Raw genomic sequence first — 7,451 nt, 5'->3', positions numbered from 1 at the left:
TCATTAGAATCATGATAGATTATTTGAATCTATTCTAAGGATTAGAATAGAATCTAGAATAAAATAATAGAATTTATATATTCTATAGAATAAGAAAATATATATAAATTCTAGAATTAGAAATTCTAGAATCAAAATAATAAAAAAATGTGTCACTATATAATTTCTAATTTTGAGTTTCTAACTATAATTACTATTATATTATTCATTATAATAATAACTTGGTATAATTAAAGATAACTTTTTTATAAAAAAATGAAATTAAAATGATAGGGTTTGTACTTTTTTTATTACAAAAAAAAAAACAATATGTCGTCTATTCTCCCCTCAATCAAATATGAATACTACGGCTGGAGTTTTATGAAAAAAGCCAAAGCCCCTTATCGGATTTGAACCGATGACTTACGCCTTACCATGGCGTTACTCTACCACTGAGTTAAAAAGGCCTATTTGATTCAATTTCTGAGTCAGACACTAGCCACGATGAGTTGAGTGTATATAATTATTATAAATTATAAATAATAAGATATGTACATAAATATATCTTATCTACATAGTCGCTCATTGAGTAACGAAAAATTGGATTTATCTAATGAGTATAGGTAAAATAGTTTTTTGATATTGGATTTGATCAATGCAATGAATTGTTTCATCATACGACCGATCCCTAATTAAATTGATGAGCCCCATCCTAACGAAATGAATTTGATTCATACATGTACACACACGAATTGAACATAGATACATTCACCGAATCATTGATAAAGCAATTCTATTTGGCGAGAAAAAAATTTTCAATAACTTGTTGATCCCTATCCCCAGATTTCAAAATTTATCGTTTTTTAATTTCTTGGCTTAGTGTGAGATCGAAATATACCTAACCTAATCTTAACAATGAGTGAATCAATGAGTGAAAGTATGAGAAATGGAGTTTAATCCTGTTTATAGCATATGGCAGACCAATTCCCGAAGGGTACTAGCCTTCGTATTATTTAAATAAAAAAAGAATAAAATAAAAAAAGAATATTTTTTTTTCTAATATTTATTATTTTTGTTTATTTTAGAGGTTTCCTCTAATCACTACTAATCACTATTTTCATTTGATATTCTATAATATAAGTAATATAACTATATATTCCAATTTGCAAATTTATGTATATTATTTAAATGAAATAAATAAAAAAAAATGCAATTTAAAATAAAATAATTTCTATATAGAATTATATGGGGAATGGTGATTAGAATGAACGATTCATAAATAGAAATCACAAATAAAAAAATTTCGATGGAATAATGAAAGAAAGAAAAATACGTCGAATTGCATCATATTAGTCCATTATATTTATTTTATATTGACAATTTCAAAAAACTATTCATACTATGATCATAGTATGATGGCAGTCGGGCAAGTATGCCCCCATCGTCTAGTGGTCCAGGACATCTCTCTTTCAAGGAGGCAGCGGGGATTCGACTTCCCCTGGGGGTAGGGTACTACGAAAGGAAGTTGATCATGGATTATCAACAAGCTTGGAATTGATTCTTCCCGGGTCGATGCCCGAGCGGTTAATGGGGACGGACTGTAAATTCGTTGGCAATATGTCTACGCTGGTTCAAATCCAGCTCGGCCCAATATATCGCGTATCCACCATAAAATGATATAACCTATTTGTCCTTCTACAGAAATACTTGACTTGATATGAAAGAATAAAAAAAAAAAACTCTTTTTTTATTCATTGACAGATTGATAATCAATCAATTTTACAATAACGAAAAAATAAATATTAATCCATGCTTCTCACACTAAAGTCCATGTCTCCGCGCATATCAATCTATTACTTTATTACTCGCGTCTCTGTCTGGTAGAATATGACAATTCGAATCAAAAATCTACATAGAAAGGTTTGAAGGAAATTAAATCAACAACATATGTTGTACACTTTATTTCCCTGGGATTGTAGTTCAATTGGTCAGAGCACCGCCCTGTCAAGGCGGAAGCTGCGGGTTCGAGTCCCGTCAGTCCCGATGGATCCAAATCCAATAAAAAAAAAATACATCAATTAATCTCTTCCTTTCCTGTGAAAGAGAGAACAAATAACATAACTGAATTTTATTCCAAACGGGATCTCTCTTATTTTTTTTCCACATTTTTCAACAAAAAAATATGGGAATTTTGATTTCTTCAACGAGTACTAATTGATGGGAGAAAGACATATGTGCCATATGTGAATTACCACAATTATTGGTAGCATCATATTCAGGATTCGAAGGCGTACTGGGTCTAGTTGATTACGCCCGATTTTTCTAATGAAATAGAGTACTATACGTTTCCGGAAAGCACATACATAAAGGGAATTTGGACGATACAAAATAAAGTTTACATAGTAAACTTTGATCTAATTTTTCGTCTGAAAGCAAAATATATCCGTTCTGGCTCCGATTTTTTGTAACCTCAATTAGTAAATTCAATTACTAATTTGAATTTGAAATAATCTATCTTATTAAAATTTAACACTTAACTTTTGATATATACGTCCCACTACTAATTCAAGGAAAGAGGATATTAATACAAACAAGGATCCCATCTATCTCTCTTAGTGAGGTAATTAAGAATTTTTGAAAGTTTAAGTTTCGTTTTTATTTCTTTTTTTTAAGAAGATTTTATAAGTACAAAAAAAGGAAGGAGTTTAGTTCGAACCTACCTCCTTTTCCTTTTTTGAATTTCGCTGCTATTCTTTGCTTGAGTTTGTTTATAAACAATGTAAGGGTAAAGGTAGTCTGATGAGACTTCATCAGATGATTGCATTGAATAAGAGGGCAGTAGATTATAGAAAAGAAAGAATGCAAAAAATTATAAATAAAAAAAAGTAACGAAATTCTTGATTGCATCAGGAATCCCATTTTGTTTAAATTCGGTATGGATAAAAGATCTTCCTATGTTATACTATTCAATTCTCGACGATGAATCGATTTGATAGCTCCGATATTGTTATTCATGATATTTTAATACGATTCGATATCATCGAGATGCAACGCATCCCCTTGAATTTACAAGCGAAACATTTATCATCTCTATGGGATTAAATCCCGAGTTATTGCGAATAAAAAATGAAACGATGATATTATGGAAGTAAATATTCTCGCATTTATTGCTACTGCACTGTTCATTCTAGTTCCGACCGCCTTTTTACTTATAATATACGTAAAAACAATCAGTCAAAGTGATTAATTTGAATTAACCTTGACGTTTTAGTTCTTATCAATGATTGAAGATAAGAAAAATGAAAAGCATTAAAATTTCGCGTCTTAAATGAAATTGGCGGACTAGAATTATCAGTATTCTACGAGAGAAGTATTCGATAAGATCCGATAGTATGGTAGAAAGAAATATATGAATCCTTCTACCATACTATCTATTATTGTTATTGAAGTGTATAAATATAAAATTGTACTCTATAAAAATAGAGGTTGAATATCGATCAATTTGAATATAGATGAATATACAATATATATCTTTCTATTTATATATAGATATCATATCAATTACATATATGTAATATTAATCTAATATACATAGTGGCCCAATTCTATTTCTTTGCTTCATAATTCATGTTGATTAGAATGAATCTGAAATCAAATAATCGAAAGGCCACTAATTTTTTTTTAGCATTCGAAAGAAGTAATTGATTGAGCAGTTGACAGATGATCCAGGAGTTCGGTTCCATGGGAACTTTTTATCTTCGGATTTCGAAAAGAATTAGCAAACCCCATTTTTATTTAACGTTTGAAGCATGATATGAAATGAGTTCCCTAAAACAAGAAAAAATCCTATTTTGAAAATAACTAAAATACTAATAATAATAAATAAAAGAAGTGGTAAGCACGTAATATGTGGGTGGCTACCCCGAGGTACTATCTTATTATGAGGTAGTATATTATTATGCGTAGTATCTCATTGGACAACCACTATGTCTATGTTCTTTCGTGTTGAAAGTATGGATCCACTTAAAAACTTATAATCCGAACTCTTTTTTTTTTTACTTTTCAAAATAAAAGAAAAAAAGTTTTGCAGAACGATCTATAAAATAAACCAAAAACAATACAGTTTTATTTTTCAATTAGTAGTACTTCTAGAGTCCACTTCTTCCCCATACTACGAGGGAAAGAGAAAATGTAAAGACTACCATTAAAGCAGCCCAAGCGAGACTTACCATATCCATGTGAATTATGTCCCCTATCTCTATGAATATAAAAGAATTATTCCATTATTGCTCACTAATAATTATTATTCACTAATAATAGTGGAATCACTAGCGCATAGTCAAAAAGAGATTCGGGCACAACACCATTGATGAAACAATACAAAAAATCGAATTATCCCAAGTTATTATATGATTTCTAGTATAATCGAAAAAATTCAGTACAAATAAATAAAAGAGGCAGAAAAACTCTTGGAAGTATCAAAAGAATGTTAGTAACATGTAGGAATAATAAGACCTAGTCTTTCTTTTGTTGTCCTGCATTTCATTACATTAAGTAAAAAGTCTCAAAATAGAGAATCAAGATAGTATCTATCACATAACCCTACTATTATTCCTTTCTCATTTGATCTAATCTTTACTGTCCCCCCGATTGTTTCATAGAGACAATCGGAAGATGGGATGGCCTATTACATGCGTGGTTAGAGCTTATCGAAAAGAAATAAGTTCTTTTTTTAAGATTAAAATAAAAAAAAAAGCCAATTATTCATTCAATATAATATTGATTGAATGCTCGAGTACTCAGATACTTTCATGAGTCCGTATATCAAGTATCTTCCTCCTTTCCGTAAGGAAAAATGAAATTATATTCCCTAATTCAAGACCCAATGAGTAGACACTACATTAGTAGTCGAAGGGCTATCATCTCAAGATTTAACGATTATTTTTCATTACTCTACTAAATTCTGGAAACGAAACCTATACGCAAGGATTTATAACATTTTAGAGAACCCCAACGATGCTTAGAATCAAGCAAATCTAAAGATGCTTTTCTTCTAAAAAAAATGATAAAGTTATATCAGCAAAACAGAAGAGGGTATTTTGATTCTTTTGTTTGTTGCTGAGGCGACACCCGGATTTGAACTGGGGAAAAAGGGATTTGCAGTCCCCCGCCTTACCGCTCGGCCATGCCGCCAAAACGATACAAAATATTGGATTGGCTCTATCTCTTAGATAGATAGTATCTTACAACACACAATATCTAAAACGAAAAACCGCAAAACTTTGCTTTTTCTATTGAAAAAAAAATGTGGATTTTCATTCACAAAAGCAAAAAATCAGGACAAATGGGAACCGTTAACTTTAACTATTGACTGTGAATTCATAAATGATTCTTGGATTGAAATTGCAAATTCGGTTTCCCTAATGATATAAGAAAACAATCCAAAAATGGATACCTTACCTAAATAAATAAAAATTGATAGATAACTAATCATTACTAATCCATCCGTATTGATTCGTTTCCATAACCATAAAAAAATCCTTATTAATGACAATTTTAATAGCGATTATGAGTATATGTAAACCCCAGAACATAAACGATTACTATTATCTAAATCTAATATCTTATATATATATAAGATGTTTATAGGAAATGTTCGGAATTCTGTTTTTAGAATTTTTTTTTCATTATCATTAAATAGAAAATATAAATTTTTGATAGAGTACGACATGTGATGTTCCCCATAGAACTGTAATAAAGGAGGCGATATATATAACTAACTATATATATATATCTGCACATGTTTATTAATAAATACAAGTCCTTATACATACTTCAATCGCATTCTACGAATTCTACTAAAAAAAATATAGGTATAGGTAAAATATCTCTCTTCTATGCGAATTTTTTTTAACAGTGAAATCTACGAAAAAGTTCCATGTTGTTAAATAAAAAAAATTCTATATTGTTTCTTCAGATCAAATCCCGAATCTATTTATAGTACCCAATCCGATTGGAATATCATAATAATGGTAGAAATTGACTCACTTTTGTTTTGATATAGATATTTTATACAAAACTCCATAATTCTAAATAGAATTTACCAATTCATTTGTAGTTGTTGCAAATTCCAATTTAATTTGAGTATCAAAGTCTCTTTATTCCTACGTTCATATGTATTTCATGCATTACATCTATTACACCTATGAAGTTAGGTAAAATTTCATGTGATTCAGTAAACATAATATAAATTCCATCATTGCTAGATCGATCCATTTTAAGCAAATAATGGGATTTTTTTTATAAATGGGAAATAAATAAAATGCTTGGGGGTGGAAATGAGAGAATGTCTACAATACCTGCGTTTAATCAGATACAATTTGAAGGGTTTTGTAGGTTCATTGATCATGGCTTAACAGAAGAACTTTCTAAGTTTCCAAAAATTGAAGATACAGATCAAGAAATTGAATTTCAATTATTTGTGGAAACATATAAATTGGTAGAACCATTGATAAAAGAAAGAGATGCTGTATATGAATCACTCACATATTCTTCTGAATTATACGTATCCGCAGGATTAATTTGGAAAACCCGTAGGGATATGCAAGAACAAACAATTTTGATTGGAAACATTCCTCTAATGAATTCCCTGGGAACTTCTATAGTAAATGGACTATACAGAATTGTCATCAGTCAAATATTGCAAAGCCCCGGTATCTATTACCGGTCAGAATTGGACCATAACGGAATTTCGGTCTATACCGGCACCATAATATCTGATTGGGGAGGAAGATTAGAATTAGAGATTGATCGAAAAGCAAGGATATGGGCTCGTGTGAGTAGGAAACAGAAAATATCTATTCTAGTTCTATCATCAGCTATGGGTTCGAATCTAAGAGAAATTCTCGAGAATGTTTGCTACCCTGAAATTTTTTTGTCTTTCCTGAATGATAAGGAGAAAAAAAAAATTAGATCAAAAGAAAATGCCATTTTGGAGTTTTATCAACAATTTTCTTGTGTAGGCGGAGATCCGGTATTTTCTGAATCCTTATGTAAGGAATTACAAAAGAAATTCTTTCAACAAAGATGTGAATTAGGAAGGATTGGTCGACGAAATCTGAACCAGAGACTTAATCTTGATATACCTGAGAACAATACATTTTTGTTACAGCGAGATATATTGGCAGCTGCAGATCATTTGATTGGACTTAAATTTGGAATGGGTACACTTGACGATATGAATCATTTGAAAAATAAACGGATTCGTTCTGTTGCGGATCTCTTACAAGATCAATTCGGATTGGCTCTAGTTCGTTTAGAAAATATGGTTAGAGGAACTATATGTGGAGCAATTAGGCATAAATTAATACCGACTCCTCAGAATTTGGTAACTTCAACTCCATTAACAACCACATTTGAATCTTTTTTCGGATTACACCCATTATCTCAAGTTTTAGATCGAACTAATCCAT

General features: G+C 30.5%; 2 non-coding genes across 2 annotated transcripts; both read right to left on the bottom strand.

Annotated features, from left to right (window-relative positions):
- Window positions 1-374: 374 nt before the first annotated feature.
- Window positions 375-446, bottom strand: TRNAT-GGU (transfer RNA threonine (anticodon GGU)). Its single transcript has one exon. It is a non-coding gene; the product is annotated as a tRNA-Thr (tRNA).
- A 4,654-nt stretch (window positions 447-5,100) lies between these two features.
- TRNAC-GCA (transfer RNA cysteine (anticodon GCA)) lies at window positions 5,101-5,172 on the bottom strand. Its single transcript has one exon. It is a non-coding gene; the product is annotated as a tRNA-Cys (tRNA).
- Between the last annotated feature and the right edge of the window lie 2,279 nt (window positions 5,173-7,451).

The sequence above is a fragment of the Cucumis melo genome, unplaced genomic scaffold, assembly GCF_025177605.1.
Source record: "Cucumis melo cultivar AY unplaced genomic scaffold, USDA_Cmelo_AY_1.0 utg001001l, whole genome shotgun sequence".
In the NCBI taxonomy this organism is placed as follows: Eukaryota; Viridiplantae; Streptophyta; class Magnoliopsida; order Cucurbitales; family Cucurbitaceae; genus Cucumis; species Cucumis melo.
This window is presented reverse-complemented; position numbering and strand designations above follow the sequence as displayed.